The sequence below is a fragment of the Diorhabda carinulata genome, chromosome 9 (assembly GCF_026250575.1).
Source record: "Diorhabda carinulata isolate Delta chromosome 9, icDioCari1.1, whole genome shotgun sequence".
NCBI classification, from domain to species: Eukaryota; Metazoa; Arthropoda; class Insecta; order Coleoptera; family Chrysomelidae; genus Diorhabda; species Diorhabda carinulata.
This window is the reverse complement of record NC_079468.1, coordinates 15235703-15258547: the sequence shown is the minus strand read 5'-3', so window position 1 is coordinate 15258547 and position 22845 is coordinate 15235703. Positions and strand designations below refer to the sequence as shown.

Genomic DNA, 22845 nt, shown 5'->3' with positions numbered 1-22845 from the left:
TTTTCAAGTGAAATCTCGAAAAATAAATTGTTAACAGTGTTACAATTCTGCAATTAATTTTATTAATAGCCTTAAAGCAGCAACGTATGTTTTAGAAAATATATATTTCTACACAAAAATTTATATTGTTTGTATCCATAAATTTTGTAAAAAAATTTAAATCTTGATAAGAACAACAGATTATCACCATAATCAGTAATCGGGGGAATTATCGAGAAGACACAAATAAGCACAATGCGTAGATAAGTTTTATATGCACAATGATAATGAATCAGTCAACAACCAGGAAATCTCTATTGGACTATCAAAATAAAATTATTTACTTTTCCATCATTTCTGCCAAATTGATGATTATTTATGCGTAAACCGCCCAGAAAGATCTGTGGATATTGAAATATCAATTCAATATAATTTGTCATCATATAGAATAAATACCATTTCAAAACGCGTTCAAAACATAAAGTTTCGTACGACGATAGAAATATTTAACGTACAGTTGACGTCTTATGGCTTTTCGTTTCCTATTTCCCGGGTTAAATTAGTAGAAAATCTCATTATACGAGGGCGGTTTGACGGGAGAGTGACTTTCCAGAAGCTATGTTAATAACATAACTCATAGTTTGGTTAGTGAGGCTTTCTGGTAGGCCCGTTGAGATAATCAGGCAACATAGTTTGAACCTTTTATTACTACTCACAAAGTAAAGTTTGTCAAAGTGTTTGAACCTGTTTAAGTTTATCAGTTGATAATATAGTTAGTATTTGTCATATTTTTCTGTCATCTATAAAAATTTCACATAAATCGACAGTTTATTTTTGATATAATGAAAAATATGGAGATTTTTTACAAGCAAAAACCGTTAAGGAAACAAAGAAAAATTAACGTATCATCGCCTTGAAATAATTGTGATTTTCCGGCCTGAAAAAATGGACCTATAAACACAGATGGGGCTGGATGTCAGGTATCGTCATTTACTGAACTTTTCCAGAAATGGTTCAAAGTCAAAATAAGCTTCAACTTAAAATTGAAACGATATATTTAACAGTAAATCCAGTGAATGTTTCCGTGGATATGTAACAGTGAATGAAACATGGGTACACAATAACGTCATGGCCCAGTATTTTACTTCGTTAAACGAAAAAACTGAAATGTGTTGATCATAAATTTGAATAAAGATTTTTTTATTTGGGAAGATAAGAGATTTTCCGTCACGAGCATGCCCCTGCTCGCTCATCCGCTAATGTTGGTAAGAAATTAACTGAACTATATACGCAATAATCACCTGATCTCGCTCTTTCCGATTAATTGTAAAAATGGACCAATAAAAACAGATGGTGCTGGAAGTCAGGTATCGTCATTTACTAAACGATTCCAGAAGTAGTTAACAAAATCCTTATATCCAGAGATGGTGGAATAAAAAACGTGAGATAGCTAATAAAGTGAATATTTCATTAGAATGGGTGAGCAATATTTTGTATGGAAGGTTACATATAAAAAAGCAATTGCAAGGTGAATGCAGTTATCACTTAATGCTGATGAAAAGTAAGGTCGATCTTAAAAATGAAACGATTGCATGGATATCTTTCACTAAACTCTAAACCTAGCGAATGTTTCTGTGGATATGTAACAGTTAATGAGACTTGCGTTCACAATGAGGTCATGGCCCAGTATTTTATTTCGTTAAACGAAAAAACTGAAATGTTTTGATGCGTAAATTTAAAGAAACATTTGGTATTTGGGAAGAAAAGAAATTTTCCATCACGACCATGCCCCTGCTCGCTCATCCGTTACTGTTGATGAAATATTAACTGAACTACATACGACGTATTCACCTGATCTGGCACTCTCTGATTACTTTATGTTTCCAAACTTCATTAAATTACTTGATGGGAGACAAAACCGCAAGGTTAGTTTTTTTTAAGCTTTAGCTTGAAATTGTTGTACATTCTTCAAACTTAAGTGTTTAGAATTAAGAGGAAATTATAATGAAAACTAACTTACTTTCTATACAGTAAAGTAAGATTTCTATTAAAAAGTCAAAACGTCCTTATAAATTGTATTACTACTGTAGTATAATATGCAAGAAAAATAAGATTGTATTAATGATAACAAGTAAGTTCACAGAATACCTCAGAGTAAGCTAGTAAGTAGTATGGTGTGAAGATACATCCAGATTGATTTGATTAATTCGAATGACTGATAAAATTGGATTGTAGATGGGAGCATAAATTTTCAATCGGCTCCAGTTGAAAAATATGAGAAAATAAAAGTACACGTTGGAAGAGCTTATATGAATTCACACTCCAAGATGAATTTTTAACGGGCGTCGCAATAAAAATGGCAATGCGCCGTATGTATAAGAAATCGCTTAGTACAGCTGCGAAAATAAATAGTAAATGGTTTCCAGATCAACATGGAAATAGAACTTGTATGTTTAGTACTAGAGGGTGTTCCGGTATTTGATGCCAAAAATTCGGGAGTCAGTAGATGACTATGCTGAATAATGCTGTGACATGAAAAAAAGGTATGCATTCAAACATTATGCATTTTTAATGTGTGTTTGACGGAATAAATAATTCTACACTACTATATGAATGTCAGAGGCGGTTCATGCCCAAAGGTCAACAATCTGTAACTTTCACAGTGACAACCTGTACATTCTAAAGATACCAAAAATGAATTTTTAATCAATTGTCTAACAATCGATTAAATTTATGGTTTAGGAGAAATGTAGTTTTTTAGATCGTTGTACAAGCCAAGGAAATCGTTCGCCATAAAGAGACATTCAGAAGAAAATTATCATAAGTTGTAATTATTTTTTGGAAATTCTTACAGGAAGTATTGAAACACAATCAAAAGCATAAGGAACAACTTGAAAGTGATTAATAATTATTTTTCATCTAGTAGGCTTATGTCAAATAAGCTACTACGTGATCTAGCTCGTAAGAATCCAGAAGGTTGTATACTGAACGCTTTCCTTGCAGAATTGTACCCTACTGTACAACTTTTGTTAGGGTTGATCGCAACTTACTTATTTTATATAAAATGATATTCTGTCATCAATCAGTTTATGTTAATCCCACAATCAGCGTACGCAAAACATCTCTATAATTTTTTATAACTTTTTATAGGATTCTCCAGGAGTAGCTTCTTCACCCCTTTCACATCGAGAAAATGCATGGAATGCTCGTAGGTTTCTAGATAACAATACATTTGTTGGAAAAGTACTGTTTACTGATGAAGCTGTTTTCACACTAGACGGTTTTATTAATTCCAATAATTTCCCTTTATGGGCAGATAAAAATCCTCACGGTACAATTTGAACAAAGAATCAATATTGTTTTTGTATTAATGTGAGGGCAAGAATTGTGGTTAATAATTTACTAGATCTATATTTTTTTTGATAATAATCTGAATAATCAGCGATACTTAGAATTTCTTCAAAATGATTCCCCACCAATGTTATGTATATTCCTCTAAATATTCGAAGAGACATGTGGTTCATGCACCCCTCCCCTCTTCCTAAATGATGTAAAAATAGGTGCATTGATCGGAGAGGTCTATTTGCATGGTCACCAAGCTCCCTGAATTAAATATTCATTCATTCATTCATTTTTTTTTGGATATCTCAAAAGCTTGGTATACCTATGCAACAACGGTAAACACAAGGAAAGTAATGATTGGTAGTATAATTTTCCATTGTGACTCTATAAGACAGGATCTTGAAATGCTCTTCCAAGTCGAGAGATATATTCTCATTATAGTTTTTTTTTGTTTTTATTTGATAAGTTGTAGGCTAACCGACTAAATTTTTCCACATTTAAATTTTCTCTTTGTGTAAGTAATACGATGTTCGGCAGTATGCAGTTCAATTGGAAATGTTTGATTGTGTTTTAATAAGTGTTGTCAATCAATAATTACGATTTATGATAATTTTGTTCAAAATGTCTCTTTATGGTGAACAGTTTCATTGGCAACGGGCCAAAAATCTATATATCTCCAAAGCCATACATTTTATATAGTTAAGCAAAGAGTGCCTTTGTGTTAAAAAATCTATTAAAAAATTCTTTTTTGCTTTGTTTAGATTGTACAGGTTTCACCTGTAAAAGTTACGGATTGTTATCCATTGGGCATGAGTTACCCCTGGCCTTCAGTTAGTTGTGAGGAATTATTTATTGTGTCAAACACATTTTTCCATCATGTTTTTCCATAAAGTCCCGGATTATAAAATTAAGAAACATAAAAAAAGAAAAAGAGTCTGCGTATATTTGTTAACATAATTTTTACCACTAGGAAGACCTTCTCTTCTTGGAAACTGCTCTTCTGCTCAATAAGAAGGTAATAAACTTAAGGAGCAGTATCAATTCCAGAGGTAGCCATTTTTAAAATTTCTAAGATATCTATGAAAAAAAATAAAATAAATTTATGTAGCTTAATGATGAGGAAAACGGTATAATACTTTAAAAGTATCTTTCTGTAAATATAGATTATAATTGTAGAAATAAATCAGATTTTAAACATATAGAACTAGGTAGAACTAACTTTCTGCGCTATTTACAATAATTCTCTTCAATTTCTTATGTGTATATTTCTAGATGTTTTGATTTTAGGCCTCTTCTGTTTAAAATTTTTTTTTGATAATTTTTAAAATACCGAAGTTAAGTCGAAACGTCAATTTATTTATATCTTTTAAGAATTATTAAAAAAAAAACTAATTTTGAAACAGAAGAGACCTGAAATCTGATACTGGGAAGAAACGTTAAGGAACTCGATGAGATAATATATAAAAAAAAGTAGTGAGACTAAACGAACAGCATATATAAAAAATAAGAACAATCATAGCAACTAACATTCGAATCGTTGCCCATTAATTGTGACACAAGCTGTTTACTTCTTATCCACCAACGCAAAAATTGTGAATCATTTAATCAAACTTTATCCAACATTTTCTACAAACTTACAAAAAGTTTTAGCAAATTATGTTTTTTTATGAACACACTGTATAATGAAATTGACGGTTGGGCTATGAAGCGATGTATATAAAGTATTACAGCACATAGAATTTAATAGAAATATCAATAGTAAATCAATAAATAAATTGTATTTATAATTAACATGTGCTAACCAACGCTTGGATAATACTAAGAGATTATTACCGAAATCAAAAAACGGCAGTTCGGTAACTCTCTTTTTTCTTATTTAACCCACATCTCATCATATTGAGGAAGTTATACAAATCGAAATTACACTGGAAATAATTTAATCCGAATCTACGTTCTTTTTATAGAGGTAATATTTGTTACTCTTATTTATTGTTATGAACTGAACGTGTATTCTTTAGGTATCATTTGAGAAAAGTACTATTCCCGTTAATAAATTTCACGTAATTTCTATTAGTTTTAAGGAAATTCTTAATCTCTAAATAAACCCCTTCGCTACCTCACCAATCCGAATTATCCCGATTCTCAAACACCAGCAACCAGCAGAAATGTGTTGCAGATCCCTGCTAGATAACAAAAAATAATGAGCTCGCAATAGCGGCACGCAAACCCCTCTTTGTTCCACTTCAGCCCCTCGTCTAGCCGTAGGTTGCCTATGATTCTTCTCCTCTCGCCCCGCACACTCCTCCGTTACTTCGCAAACTTATTCGATGATCGGACGTGACCTCGAAACGCATAGGCAGCGCCTATCGCCTAAATTGTGAACGGCGGAATGAACGTGTCTGTCTATTTTGCAACTCGCCGAAAAACGCTCGTGCAGAACGTTAGAAGCGGTATTATGGATGAACAGGAACGTACTTATTGCGCCAAAGAAATATTTGAAATAAGCGAATATTTTCTTGTTATAATTTGGTCGAGTTATTCTCAAGTTAAATCAATAAATTTATTACAGTTATTTCCCATTTTTTATTTTCTACATGTAATTGGTTTTATCGAGGTGCACAAAATAGATATTATTTTAAAGAATTCAAGAATTCTTATGATCAGCTATTTATTCAAGTATGAAAATACGCATCAGCTTGGTAAATGCTGGATCGAATAGCTACTTTATTGATATTAGTATGACATCACCGTGACTGCACATGTACGCAGACGTATCGTAATAGAATAGTGATATTTCTCTCATCACTGACCATTCAGTTAGCAGACGGAATGTCACAAAAATTGGAATCAACAAGGATACTGAATACACTGTTTACACCACCACTACACCAACACTCACGATCACACTGTCTGACGAGCGTTTCGATAACCAAGTTATCGTCTTCAGAGACTGAAACTAAACTAAAACCTCCTTGGCGGGAATCTTCACATTCATTCCTTGAGTACTAAACTATAGATTGGGTATAAAAACTGGGCCCTTTGTCCCTATTTAAACTACTATTACATCTAGTAATTTCAATGCTTTCAAATGCACCCAACAATTGATTAGTGGATACATTTTTTAACAATTTTACATTATTAATATTTATGTCATGATTGTGACTGGCAGCGTGATCGTCAATACCAGATTTTCCGGTCAGTACATATTTTAAATGAGCTATGTGCTCTTTAAATCGGACGATAACGGATCTCTTAGTCTACCCAATATACTTTAGACCACAATCTAACCACAATCACCACAGCTAATTTCATATATACCAATCTTTTCCAAATTTGGTATTTTATCCTCTAGTCCACTCATTATAGGGGGTCGGCCTCGGAAAATCGACATACTCAGTATATTACCACGTCAAAACTTGTATTTTGATATCCTAAAACTATTCTCAAAATTCACATATGATTGAATTGTCGCCAGTTCTAAAGTCAGGGGTCAAAAGCCACTAAAATCGATTTTTTACAGTTTTTAAGTATCTTGTTTTCTATGGGTTTTACACTATTTGTAGTTATTGAATTTTCTACAACTTTTGTATTTAATATTTTTTTATACCTTGAACTGTTTTCGAGGTAGAAGCCGTAGAGCGCGTTGTCAGAGAATTATCTAAGGTCAACTGGTAGTCTAGATCAAATTAAGATTATAATTTATTGCTATTATAATTATCATTTTTTATTAACTTTTAGATTAAATTCAATCTTTCTTTCTAATAATACTTAAAATTATCAATTCAATTACAATCATAATCTCTTTCGATAATTGAAAAATTACTAAGGGACATACTTTAATTACTTTGTAATTATATTCTCATATGCACTAATAGCGTTTGAAGTAGAAAATAATCAAGTACATCTCATTTAAAATCCGTGAACTTGCTACAGTTATATTATTAGCAGTTTATAATGCTCCGAAATCTGTGGATGGTATTGATTTGATTATCTCCGTTATACATACAAGTTGGATAAACCTATGTAATTATCAAATACTCGTATTCCACCAACGATGGGAGCAGCTCACCAATCGCATTTCTTATCCAATTCAAACTTGGTAAAGATAGTGTTTAGAACCTCAGAAATAGGGTTGGACTATGCGTAAGGAATTCCTGGAACCAATCATAACTATCTTACCATCCGCTCCAGATGAATTACTCAATACGATATTCTGTAACGGCCAAAGAGGCTGTGGCTCAAGATGTTGATGCAGGAAACAAGGTTATAGTGCTCTTTAGCTTGCAGACTGTGTAATGCTTGTCTCAACGCTGTACCATGCAGATTATAGAGCCTTTGACACAGAAAGCATGAATGACTTGGAGAAAAATGTCGTTGAACACAGTAATGAGGAGGAACTTGAAACTCTGCAGCAGAGGGACGATGACGATGATGATAAAAAAGAATAAGAAGAAGAAGAGAATTGAAATTAGAACTATTTATAAAATGACACGTTTAATAAAAAAATTAATCAAATTTCTTTTCTTCTTTATTTATATAAAAAGTCATTAGTATAAAATAGAATAGAATTAGAATACAATTTAAGTATTTTCCTCAACAATTTCTTAATTATATGACCAGGTAAGTGTTATTAAATAGAATGACATAATGATAAATTGACCGCGCGCTCTACAGCCTCTGTCTCGAAAACAGTTCAAGGTATAAAAAAATGTTAAATAGAAAAGTTGCAGAGAATTAAATTTTCTACAATAATATAATTAATACAAATAGCGTAAAACCCATAAAAAACGAGTTATTTACAAAAAACGTAAAAAAATCGTGTAATCTTTGATCCCCGACCATCCAATTATATGTGAATTCCGAAAATAGTTTTTACGTGGTAATATACTGGGTTTGTCAATTTTCTGATATATTTACTTGATTTGGCTTAAGATAACTGGAGTACTTAGGATTGCTCAACAATTGTTTTAATGGATTGTTGGATTTAGAGACCAATTTAAAATCTACTTTGCTAAATATTCCTTCCAATCCTTTTGTATAAAGAGGATTGAAAGTTATAAGAGCAAATTGTTCTTGCTTCTCATTTTGGGTTTGAAAAAAAGTGGTTCCACATAGAGATTTCTCAAACCTATGACGATTGATTAACCTACTTACAATTCTTTTTTCATAACCGTTAAGTACAGCTACATCCTCAATGAAGGTACTTTCTTCATAGATTCTCTCGATGGTAAATGGAAAGTGAATTAACCGATGTACCATGAAATGGAGACTGGCCATCTTATGTTGGTTACGATGAAAATAATCAGCCGGGATGTACCTGCACGTAGCGGTGTTTTTCCTAAATACATCACATTCTAGCCTATAACTATTCCCAATCACTAAAGTATCTAAAAGTAATAACTGTCAATTATTTTCCATTTCATAGGTGAACTTAAGAGATGGATATTTTGAATTGAGTTCCAAAATGACACTTGATTGATTTGCTTCTCATGAACAGTTCATCTATAAACGGTGATAGGGAGTTCTCCATTGCTGTTCCTTCGTCTTGTTTGGAGATTTCGTTGTTGTACTGAAAATAGTATTGTTCCATACTTTTTTTTGTTAATTGGAAATATTCTTTATCAAAGGAGATTAAAATTTACCCATCTTCAATTTCTGTAATCTTCACTTTGTTGATGAACTCTAACGAACTCTTCATTGAAAAACTCTCAGTTTTGATGGGTAGGTTTTCAAACTCCTTCGTTATCCAACTGGAAATATTACAACTAGGTGAATTTTGGGAAGGCAATAGAGCTTTGACAATGTTAGGCTACTTACGGATAACTTATACTTGAGTGTACAGGTTATCTTGGTTATCGAAACACGCGTCAGACAGTGTAATCGTGAGTGTTGGTATAGTTGTGATGTAAACAGTTTATTCAGTATTAATATCGTTAAATGTTCCAGGAATTCCAGCTTAACCAACAAGGATGCTCTTTCTCAAATAAATGAATACTATATTTATTTGTTTTATGGTATTTTAGCTTCAACACCTGGTATCCTTGGATCTCTTATACACCGACCCAAATGATCTATCGTATCCCCCTTTCTTGCTGCGATACTGGATAACCCAGTGGTTACAACTGATCCATCAATCCCACTCCTTCTTAAAAGTTTGAATCCTCATCAATCAAACCTTTAGGGTGATTTAACAATGCAATCACACCGTATAAATGAGATTTCGAACTTTGAAAATTTCATATGCAAAACATTGAATATTCTAATAGTGTAAATGATGTTCAAAATTTCAATTTGAATTGAAATGAACCTAACATATTGAGATTTATAATTAGTTGTTACCTCCTACATCCAATTATTCTTTTATAATTACGCATTCTATTTGCCAATTTGCTTATGAGAATTTTATTATGTTTATAGTCAAATTTAAATGCTGTATCGTGATGAGTTACAAATCTAATTCACCTTAAAAAGCTCGATCGGATTCAATTCAATATGGTGGCGATTGAGAGAGAGGCAGAGAGAGAAATGCTTTGTTGTCAAAAAATTTATACAATTTTTACAATATACAGAAGAAAATCACAATAAGTAACAAAATTATAGGTAATAGTAATAGGTAATAATTAGTATATATAAGTCCATAGCAAAATATTATTAATAGAATAGAAGTTCTTTTACAGATTAGAGGACACTTTCGAGTAAATATCCCCTCAAAATATTGCGAAATGGGGGAAAAGATGATGTCAATTTGATTTCAATCGGCAAGTGATTGTGCATTTTTTTGCATTGTACAATATTGAGCTCTTAACTAATTCTGAATGTGGAGTAGGTAGGTAAAGGTCGTGCTCCCCGTTCCTAAGTGGATAGCCGTGCAACGATCTGAAATTTGAGAAGCGTGCTAACGATTAGGCAAACGGAATCAAAGATGAATAAGGACGGAAGAGTCAGAAGTCCCTGCAGTGCGCTCTGCTGTTTATTCCGAGTAAATATCAACAGCTCTCTTTTGTAGTTTGAAAACTCGCTCAAATTGAGTCGCACTAGACGTACCTCAGAAGGGAAGGGCATATCGGAGATGCGACTCAATAAGGACATAATAAACTGTTAAGGAGGTGGATAAGTTCAGTTCTTTGGGAACTGATCTCAGCGCAAAACAGGAGGAGCTTAATATTTTAGATAAGGCGATAATATGTAACTCCCAATTCATGGAATTGTCCACGACAAGCCCTAAGAATTTTACAGATTCAACGACGTCAGTGGTGGTGTTATTTAATAAAAAAGAAGTTTTAGAAACTTTGAGACAGAGAGGATTAGAATCGCACGATGATTTAAGGGTTATTAGTCCTATGAAGTGCCATAAGATCAGATCACATATTTTACCACTGATGTATTCAATGACTTGTATTCAATATGGTGGCAATTGAATAACAGTAATTCCTCATTCCTTGACCATTTGATCAATTAAATATTTTAAATGTTAATATATATTTCCTAACCAAGATTTAACATATCACGATTAGTAGTAATTCCCTTTTCAATTTACCAAACTTATGTATCGTTTTTTTTTTAGTTAATCATGAGTAAAGTTCTTTTCTCTCTTTTTCTCTTATCGGGAGTTAGATATTGTAATTAATCAAAAGGGTAAAATGGGTTCGCACGCTATAGAAATGAACTATTAATGTGATTGTTTTTGCTAAACCAGCATATTAATAATTTTTCAATCTCTGATGATGTTTCATAGCAGAATGATGCATATACTTGTTAAGGTCGCAACAGAATATTGCCATACCAACATTTAAAGCAATATCATGTTGATATATTCGTATGAAATGTAAGAAGCATTTAGTTCGAATTCTTACGGTTTGAGTCATCCTATACACTCATTTATTAATTGTTCGTGGCTAGAGTGATATAACTACTCTCTTCAATCTAATGTTACTTGTGTTAATACAGAGATAGAGAAATTGATTGAACACTTACATAGTTTTTTGAAAATGTAACGGAGAATGAAGGCAACATTGTTTCATGAATACTCAGAATATTTACACAATAAAGAAAGCAAATCCGAAGATGTTCGGTAATTTTTTTCACCCTTGAACTAGAACCACGTAGAAAATCGTTGAGATACAATAAAGCTACAAGACTTTTTGGAAAATGATTTTATTTAGGTTAAAAGTGATTAAAACGTATATCAATCCATCTTTGCAACCTTGTATAACTTAGAAGCCTGAATTGTTCTATCTATATCAGTTTCCGTCCTCAAACGTCGACCAAATGAATATATATTCAGGTTAAAGAATAGACAGAGAGAGAGAGCTTTATTATTATAAGAAAATTTCACAATTTCATATTAGATAATAATATAAAACAACAATTTGGCTTGATAATAATAATTATAATACATATCTCACTTCATACTTAATTATATTATGCCATTCTATTGAGTCTATGGTAGATTGTAAAATTCTGCCACAGAATAATAAGGTCATTCAAACAGAATTGCCTTTGTCAATCTCCGGAACTCATTAAATGTATTTGCCATTTTTAATTTTGAAGGTAGCTTTTTCTAGTAGGGTAGTTATGAATGAGTCTCTCAGTTGAGTTGCGAAAGTGTTCGTGAACCAAATAAACATATTCTAAAATGAAAAGAGTGGGGAGAGCTAGAATTCTGTATTTTTTTAAAATGAAATTCGCAATGCGTTCTATGACTTAAACCAAAAATATAAGGAATAGATCTTTTTGGTAATTGAAAAATAGATTCGAAGTGGTGCAAAGTACAAGACCCCCAGAGAGGCAAACCATAGCGAAGATGTGATTCGGACAATGATTATTAAGTTGTTAAAGCAGTACGAGAATCGAGCTCTTTAGACTCAGATTCAATGGCAAAACAAGCAAAGGATAATTTTTGTACCAAGGTCGCTACATGTTCAGACCATTGAAGGGCATTACCAATATGTAGACTAAGAAATTTGATCGACTTCGAGGGTCGTATTAAATCATTGTTGAGTTTTAGAGGTTGTAAAACTCCTTTGTAGGATAAAACTTAAGTTTCCTTAGTGTTTAAAAAGAGACTGTTCGCGTCAGACCAGGACTTAATAGTAATGCGATCTTTGTCTATAGTAGAATGTAAAGCTTGTACATATGGACCATTCCAGGTTACACCGGTGTCATCCACAAATAAAATAAATTTACCATTAATTCGTAAGTCTGTGACATCATTAATGAATACCGAAAAAAGAGTTGGGCCTAAAACTGAAGCCTGAGGTACACCATTGCCAATTAGCAAAATACTCGAAACTTTACCTTTTGCTCATACCAGTTGTTTTCTAAATTTAAGGTAAGATATGAACCATTCTAAAGAAACACCTCGGACGCCATAATACTCTAGTTTGTTAATCAGAATTTCATGATCAGCACAATCGAAGGTCTTCATAAAAAACCGAAGCTGTATAAAATCTATTATCAAGTGATTCTTAATATTTCATTAAGAACAGAAAGAAAAAAGAGAAGGCAATAGATGCTTTTTCATTAGTTTTTCAATTATGTTTGATGAGGTTGGTAATCATCGCCACGCTTGTGCAAGAGAACAATTATAGCTGTTTTTAGACAGCTTGAAAAAAGTCCCTTTTTCAAAGGATTCGTTGATTAAAGAACATAAAACATTAATTATCACTGGAAAATTAAAAAATAACTTTACTTATAACCCGTCGATGCCCCCGGAAGTCTTTGTTTTGAATGCTGAGTATGGTTTGCTCTAGCTTTAATCTATTTACAGGTCTAAGGAAGAGACTGTCCGTGGTTCTTTTAGAAGGAACGAGAAAAAGAACTCCATGACTTGGAGATATTTTAGAGTTAATATTGTTACTAACGTTCACAAATTAAATATTAAATTCGTCTGAGTCGAGGTCAATATTGTTTGATGAACGCATTTTGTTTCTCATATCATCGATAACATAACACAATTCTTTCAAGGAATTTTTAACTCTAGATATTTGATCGTTATGATAGTTTGCCGATACAATAATCCAATCATCTTTTCAGAAATCCCACAATACCAAATCAGGCGAACAGGGCGGATGCTTGCTACATTAATTTACGTGAAAATACAATTGCCTGCTAAGCATATTGGCTTATTCAAAAACTGTAGATAGACTATAACATTTTCTAGTGTAATAGTTTGATGTAACTTTTATCTTCAAGCTTAATGGCCATCACTAATCCTGTGAAGAATCCTGCATAAATAAATTTCTTAACGGGTTTTCGTTTTTTAAAAATTTCCATTTCCCGTACGCTCTGTCATAACAGCAGTCAAAATTATACCATGCTTGTTTTATTTTATAACTAAGCAAGATTACTTTCAAATACTTGCTTCAACAAGAGGTTTCATTTTTTAATTCAATTGTAAATCCGTTCCTGTAGACATAATCCAATGACGTGAATAAAAGAATTATAATTAGAAAAGCCTTATCATTGCGCTGACATGCTATTCATTTCCAAAAGCAATTGCAAATTTTTTTGCTGAATTATAGATATACATTTACTGTAAACATAAAGCGGTGGTACTTTGCCCTCGCATGAGTATTTGCGAAAATATTTTTGAAATACAAATACCAAACGTACTCTGCAAATTACTTTAATTAAATATAAACATTTTGGTTATGCAATCATATATTACAATTATTTCAAAAATGCATGGATATTTGTATGCCGTTGAATTTTATCCATTTCTCTTGAACCAATCTCATTTAGGTAGTTCATTAGGATATTTTCTCAAGTGCCAATATATCGTTGGTTTTTATAGTGCTTGCCGCAGTAAGTTCTCTCTTTCTCCTCTTACTAGCGCTCTACACGAAATGAGATACAACAAGAGTTTTGAAAATCCTGTCATGATTTAGTTTTTAAGAACATTAGCCTTAGTTCAATATTTGCCTCTTGCGACAAAGAAGATATTATAATATTCCACAACAAAATAAATCTTCATGTTGGGATGAATATATAACTAAATATTTCCTATAGTAATAATTTATTGTCCACATTCTGATTAACATAATCAATATTGATTATTTAACAACTATACGAATTTAATAACGCTTGCATTATATCATTCTTTAATGATATACGCGTTTTAATCATTATCATACCGGTAGTAGAAAAATTTTTTGATAGGTACGGGCCCATGTAGGAGCCCGACAGGAATTAGCTTGGGCCAGCACTGAGAAACCTGGCCTTGGTAAACCGATAATGGCCCAAGCCGGGCTAAACTATGGGTAACCCGACATCGGCCATCCTAAAGTCAGCCAGGCTTGGCATAACTCTGAATAATTAAATAAAGTTTTGTTCTAATATCTTATACATAATAGATATCTTGACATTAAAAAAAATTTTTTATGAATAAAAGTCTTTTATGCATAAAAGACAATAAAAATTAGAATAATAAAAAGTAGTATCACTTTTTTATATGTAATCATTTAACTAATATTTTTATGTACATTAATTACAATATATTAAAAACCTATTTTTACAAACAACAAGCCTGGCCCAGGGATGCAAACCAGTCTTGGGTTTATCTAGGCAACCAGGCCAATAACGGCTTCCACGCTAGGGCCAGAGTTGTACATACCTGGTCCAAGTCTGGGACTATGCTAGGCCCTTCGTAAAATTCTATATGGGGTGATGGTGATTACACTAAATATATCCAGCCTTTTTTGGGAAAGTGAGGGAAACTTTTTCATGAGCCTTCCATCGTTCTAAAATAATCTATGCTTCTATTAGCTTTCTTTAAGAGTAAGTAATTTTCAAATTCTTTTCAAATAATTCGTATTTTTATCTAATTTTTCATAGAATGTTAATATCAATATATTTCCCGCATTTTCTGTTGGCAATCGACGGATACCTTTCAAATAAATATTGGTTGACTTAATCCAACTTTTCACGATAATGCTTTGTATTAACACTTTGTTCATGTTTCAGCACTTCAAAATGAATAATACCATGTAAACATTTAGGAACATCCACTAGCATTTTGGATTATCATATAGTATAGGATCCATTTTTCGTCTCCAGGTATCAAACCATCAAACAACGGCTCTGTATGATGTCGTTGAAGATACGTTTTCTGATTATGAAGATCATGAACATCTACTCTGCTGCATATGTTCTTGGATGGTAGACTGAGGTTGATTAAGTTTTTTTCAGAAATTCTCGATTCTCTTGTATAGATTCGCTTCTCTTTTTATCCTCAACATGTCATGATCTTATGTTGTTGGTCTTGAAGAACTCTATTTAGCATATACAAACGGTTAATGCATTTGGATAAACATATGTAATGTTTGTAGTGGCAAACCTACCTTTCCAAAACTCCAAAGACATATAATGAGATGACAATAAAATATCTCAGACACTACATCACTTTCCAGGCTTCTCATTAGTATTGTGAAATATCAGAGTTTCTTAGAGTTGATTATGTTCTAACTTCGATATTTTCTTCTCATCAAATGTACTGATGAGAACGATGTTAGTTAAAACTAGTATTCAGTTACTTGTGTTTATTTAGAAAATTGTCTAAATCAATGGAATCAATATCTTGTAATTATTCAAAGATTTTCAGCTAACAAGAATCATTTGTACTGTTTTAAGGTTGAGTAGTCGAAGAGTGTCTACTCTTGAGTGTTTAGGTAAGGAACTATTAGTGTCTGTAGGATAGAAGTTATGAGAAGGAGAATACTCAAGAAAGACCTATAGAAATTTCTAGTTTTAAGAGGGAATGTATGATTGTTATCTAATCAAGTTACAAGTTACAAGGTAGTTTTATCATCCTAGAGGTTTGGCTTGTCAATATTACCAATTTTTTACTTTTTGGGCAAATTTTAAATAATGATATTGTTTCTTCTATATAAAGAAAGTTGTGTAATCTTTGATTCAATCATAGGAAACAAACTAGATTAGGATTTTCCCAAGAATCATTTATAGTCCATATGATAAGAAGAGCTAAGAAAAATATATATAAAAATATATACTTTTGAATGATTAATTGAAAAGCATTTTTTTATTTTTGAACGGAAATTTTGTTCCAAGAAATAAATATGAAATATATATAATTTCGATATTTTTCTTTTATTGTTGTAAAGAAAAATGGGAATTTTTTGACTGACCTCCAGTCAATATTATTTTTTTATTCAAAATTTAAGGTTCTATACAGAATGGATTTTATTCATAGAATGCCTTAATTTTCTTGGAAACGGCTTATAGTGGTATTATGAACTTTGTTATTTCAAATGGATCACCCTATAAATTTTGTGTTTTTAGAAATTATTATTATTCATATTATTATTAATTCTTATTATTATTAATTGTTTCTCATATAATATCCATTTACTTCTATACAACAAGGCATGCGATTTTTAAAACTTTGCAATCCATTTTGCAGCATTCCTAACTGCATAATTCTTCTTATCTTAGTATGTTTTGTTTTATAGAAGATGTTTCTTGAGTAACTCCACAGAAAATAGTCTAAAGGATTCATGTCGGGTGATCGCGGGGGCCATTCGATAAAACCACGCCTTCCAATCCATCTTCTGGAAAACACATTATTTAGGTATTGCCCCAACACCCACGCATATTGAGGTAGGGCACATCTTGTTGTAACCAAATATTGTCGTTTGATACATTGTTATTGTCTGAAAATTTCTAATAATGAAGTTTTGTTTTAATATAATTGAAAATACTTACTTGGATTTGAAAACATCCGAGCCAACTCAAGAATAATATTATTTTCCAATAAATTTAAATACGCCGGACCATGTAAGTTATCCTCAATGAAAAAGGGACCAATTATTTTGTCGCCTATTATTCCAACCCATACATTCAGTTTTTCGGTATATTGGGTGTGGGAATCACGCATCCAACGAGGATTGTTACGTGACCAGAATCTACAATTATGTCGATTAATACAAAAAGTGGCCTCATCGCAAAACATAACAATTCATAAAAAAATTGAATCTTTTTGGTTGTACCATTTTTCCATCATTAGGTCTACAAGCTTCACGTCTATCAAAATCATCATCTGACAACTCTTGAACCAACATTATTTTGTATGGATGGAAAAATCAAGTTCCTTGAATATTTGTCTAGTACTCAAAATTGGATAGTCTTCTAACAAGACACAAATACCTAAAGATTTGCTTTCAGTTGATACAGCCCTGATTTGGATATATCTTTTACTGAAAATTTTCGTTAAACTTTTTTAAAATTAAAATAGTTTATTCAATCGTAGCCATCTAAATATACATAATTAATTGTAACTCTGGTGGAGATACTGTCAATGGAGTTGTCATGGGATTTCGGTTAGGATATAAATTATTGAAGATATTACACTTTCTTGTCGATTTCTACGTCTATCGCCATATCCTAATATCATTGAAAAATCAATTCGTTCATTTTCAGATAAACGATCTATTGTGACTTTCAATACACTTCAACGATAATAATTTATTGAAACGTCAAATTTGTTATTGTAGCAGTCATAACCCCTTAAAAGTATTATTTCAACTTCGGCCTAGTTAACGCTACAACTTCGAAATTATGGCATTTAGGTATAGGAATTATTGGATGAAAAATAATCTTAAGGATTTCGAAAAGCGAGAAATATATAGGGTGATCCATTCGAAATAACAAAGTTCATTATTTTTCCCGAAAAAAAAAAAAAGAAATATATAACAACAATGTAAATACCATCATAATACCGGTCGTATCACAAGACCCTTGCGCACAGAAATTTATAAAAATCGTACAAGCCGTTTCCGAGATAATTGAGGCGTTCCATACATAAAACTCACCCTGTATATTGAGGCACCATGAAGATTTTAAAGAGTGTTATTGCAACAATTCATTATTATTCACATTTTCTTATTAATTTATTTTTCTTTTATCTTGGCGTTATCAAGAAACAATTTTCAATGACACCAGAAACGGAATTCTCGTGTCGCATTGTATTTGGTCTCGGTAAAGTTGAAACAATTCACAAAAGTATCGAGACTATCTAAGGAAAGACTATACCTAGTATCTTAAAAATTTAGAACATCATTCCATTTCCAATTATACCGGAACGTCACTAAAAATTGCAATTTTAAGAATAAAATGCATTATTATATATTTCCATAGAGCTTTTATTTAAAAACTCTCTCAATATATCAAACACTGTTTTTCTATTTGTTTCTTTACCATTACCTTTGTATTGGAAATTCTTCTCATTTTATATCTTTGACCGCCATCGCCTTCGGTACCTATATTATCTCTCCAACTTCTCCGTTGTATCTTTTTTTTTTTGGTCTGGTATTTTTCAAGACCAACCTAACCAAATGCCGTCCCTGTTCTGTTCAAAATAAGTAATTTTCCATCAACTACCGATATAGTTTTATCAATTTTAAATTTATCATAAATCTCTAAAAACCGCTGATTGGAAAACCAAAATAATTACCCTGTATCTAAAAAATGAAAATCGTATATATACAAACCCAGTTTATTTTTTTGTAATACTGTTTTTTTACATTTCTGAATGGTATTAAGTAAATTATTACATAATTCTTACAATTTAATTACAATTATTTCAAATAAAATCTAATCAAATAAAACATCACTGGATGAAAAATAATTCAACTCCATGTAGATAACGTCATGCAATACCACCTTTACAACCCGCTCATTATCTTCCGTTTTATAGTATCAAATAATCCAAAGCGCAGCATCCAGGAAGACTGCAAACAAAAGAATAGAGCACCAAATTAAGCGCCGATCGGCGTACGTTGTTGCGAAAGACGGAAGAAGGAAGTAAACACCGATTGCAGGAGACGAGCCGCAACGACCGAAGTGAAGATTCATCTAGCCATCCGCGTCCGCGTCAGCATCGTCCACGACCGCCCGCACTGCAAATTTTCGGGGGTAATGCGAGAAGAAGAAGACGAGAAGAACAGAAGTCGACGAGGAAGAAGGAAAGAGAAAGAGCGAGAGAGTGCACACACGTCGAGACGAAATGCATCGCCTTCGGGCGCCGTATTCACACGTTTTCGGCGGGGAATTGCGGGGGCGCTATGCTTAGAGCGGTGTTGCCACGAAATATTAAATATCATTCATCTTAGGATATTATCAAACAATGGACTATTAATATCTGGAAACTATTACCTCACAAGTCAATATAGTGAAGGTTCATCTTTCGTTTATTTTATAAACCAGATTTAGTTTTTTTTTAAATAATAATAGCCTTTCAACACGCATATTTTTTGTATATGATTAAAATTTTTTAATAATCATTCGTTTTTAAAAAATTTTTGGAATATTTGGGAAAGATAGAATCATGCATAGTGCATTCATTTATGTGAACAATATGAGTAAAGAATGTCGATAAATTGGAGATGGTCTGGTTTTGATTTAAAATTAACTTTGAAACTTGAGATTCATTGCTTTGGTACGGGAAAACATTTAAAATGTAACCTTAGCTAATTAATTTTCTAATGAAACAAAAGAAATCAACGAAAGCTACCGAAACCTCAAGTATACTTTCGTACTTTGAAACAAACATGCAATGCCATTGTAGCAGGAATGTTCATTCCATTGAAGAACAATTTTTGAGTATCAGATAGTTAGACCCTTGTATTCTTCATAAAACGCGTTCGATCGAATACAAATACACGCGAAAATGAGCATTTTGTGGAAAGTTTTTCAAACAAATACATATATACCGCAATAATGTCTGAGCAGAAATTCTATACAACAAGCATAAGTTGATACGTTGATCGTAATAAAATCATTCTCAACAAAACATAGAATTCACGAAATACAGTAAATATTAATATAATTTTGTCCAAACATAATACCGTACTTTAATATTTTGGAAATAAAAACTGAAAATAAATTTCACCACATCAAGTTGTATGCTTCAGTCTCTTCATACCGATTCACATTAAAATAAAATATATGCCGTTCTTCAAAGGAGAAAACAACCTCCTTTCCTGGCTAATACCTCGACGAATATTGAATTACATCTTCTCTGAAGAGCATGATGTTCAACAACCTTTTTGTTGATATTGACATCCCTAATAGCTCGTAACTCCAAGGAGTTTCGACGTTATTACGTCTCATTAGAATGGTATAACAAACTCTTGTTCGGGCTAGATGTCTCTAGTCTAAAGGCCTACTACTTTCAGTTTTTATACCACCTCAAGACGATAGTCATGGCAGAGACCGACAGCTCTAGACTTTGAGAGACCACAGAGCATCGAACTCAACGAAGGTACCTTGAAGGACGCTAATACCTTGGGAAGTGGAACATAAAAACATTAGAAAATTAGCCTCCTCTGGGAGGATTCTATGTATTTTGCTAGCAGAGTAATGAGATGCATAGTTTTCTAGATATAGGTGCAGAGTAGGTGGAAAGCCAAAACAACTCTCCAAATAATCTACAATCTAGTGATATATGTGCTTATTACAAAATCATCTTGAAAAGCCCAACACGCTTTTTCCAATCAAAATTATATGTTCTATTCACCTCACCTCACCCTTATTTGAAGTTTTAAAAACTTATTTCCTAATTTTTAGTATGGTCTGCTATTGAAACGTATTTTTCAGTTCTATAAACTATTATTCATTCTCTAGCTTAAGTTTTGTTATCAATATGTGTTTTTCTAATTTTTTGAACTAATATTCATTTATAATCGGCAACATATTCAGAAGTGGCTAAATTGTGAGATTGCTATCGTGCTTTGATAAGATAAAAAAGTCTAAGGACAAAGTTTTTCTTTGGTTATAGAACTGAGCATATCCCTTGGACGTTCGCACCAAATCGGATATAAAAATGTTATTCTGGTGACCCTCATAATCATCGGACAAGGATCATTTCACGAATTTATGGAATTATTGTATTTGCATTTGTCCTTAATAGGTTTGCGGAATTTCAAATAACTCCGATATTTTGAAGTGCCGATAAATTAATATCTGTTACATACATATTAAACTAATTATTCACTATTTCCCTATTCCGGAACGTAAATGGATATTTAAAAAATAATTTGAAGTAGAGAGTATGCTTAAATAAAAAGAAAGAAAATAAGATTTTTGGTAACTATTTTGTGGCGTTATTCCATTGAACGAAGGTAACATTGTTTCTCTGGAACAACGATATATAAAAGAGACAAGATAATGGTTGAAACGGATATGTTTTGGCAATAACATTCCTATTTCTTTAAAATATCACAATAGGGTTACTACGCCTTATACCGTTTACGTGTAGTACAAGTTCTTTTTATTTTTGATGATAATTAATAACAGATTAATAATTTATTTAAAATAATGTATATTTATTATTTAGACGCTCCTTGTAATGCCGTTTATTAAATATCGATTTAAACAATATAAATAGTGAACTTTCATTTAATCGGTTTCATTTGTAAACTTTTATTAACCGGCTTGTAAAGTATATAACAGTCCTATTTGTAAACTTGTAATATATAATCCTTGTCAATTATCTTTTAGAAATCGACCAGTATAATCCATCCCGAGCGCACCAATTTTTCATACAAGTTAATCGGCAACGTTGCATTTGAAGTGGTCCGACACTACCAGCTACTGACATCGCTTTAGCCGCTCTAGACAGTCGACGATCGACGTCACGCCATGGCAGGTTAGAGCGACAGAATAAAAACAGTCACAGCCACCCACTACTAATACATACTTTTACTTCAATATCATAATCTTGTGTATTTGTTGCTAACACGTGCGAACGCAGTGCCGCCATATTGTGGTTCCGGGTGCCTACGCCGACACTGTTGACAGTACCGTTAGAAATCGGCGGGTGACGGTGGTTCCTAATTATTAAAACGTCTAATGCGAAACTTCGATTTTACAAATCAGTGTTGGCTGCTTCAATTAGATTCAGTGTGCTGTGATTTTAGTGCGTTTTCGGACGCATTGCGTAATCAATGACAGAAAGGTATGAACAAGATCTTATTTATAATATTACTTCCGGTATAGATGAACGTAATTTCGCACATGCTTCTAAACATATAATTTGCAACTCCGTTGACAGCCGAGTATGGTTCTAATTTATCGGGACAATATTTAAACTATCAAAATTATTTTTCAAAAGATCTGACAACTACTAGAATTAGTAAACAAACGTTAATTTTGCTATTTAAAATTCTGATCGAGGTTATTTTTGATAATTGAACAAAACATAATTTATCTTATACAAGTTTTCTCGAAGATTTAATTTAATTTTCTCAATTTCATTAGTTTAATGAACTGTAATTTACCATGATATTACCAATTGATTTTGAATTGTCAGCAAATATAACTATACATTGTCCAAATAATTTAATTCAATATGTTTTGTATTATTCGATATCAATGAATTGAAATATCAATTAATGTAATTATTAAGTCAGGTACCATTCAGGATCTCAAACAAAGGATCTTAGAATATTCATTTCGGATTTCAATGAATGAGTTTATGCGAAATAAATTTTTGTTTACATTATACCA

At 32.2% G+C, this 22845-nt stretch overlaps 1 protein-coding gene and 1 long non-coding RNA gene across 2 annotated transcripts in view; both read left to right on the top strand.

The window, feature by feature from the left end:
- The first annotated feature begins 1611 nt into the window (after positions 1–1611).
- LOC130897808 (uncharacterized) lies at positions 1612–2252 on the top strand. Its single transcript, XR_009059793.1, has 2 exons — positions 1612–1904; positions 2215–2252. It is a non-coding gene; the product is annotated as an uncharacterized LOC130897808 (long non-coding RNA).
- Positions 2253–21882: 19630 nt separating this feature from the next.
- LOC130897797 (zinc finger protein 408-like) overlaps positions 21883–22845 on the top strand; it is a 115373-nt gene continuing 114410 nt past the window's right edge. The window contains exon 1 of the mRNA XM_057806701.1: positions 21883–22294. The gene's annotated coding sequence lies outside the window, so the exon portion shown is untranslated. The remainder of the gene's footprint in view (positions 22295–22845) is intronic.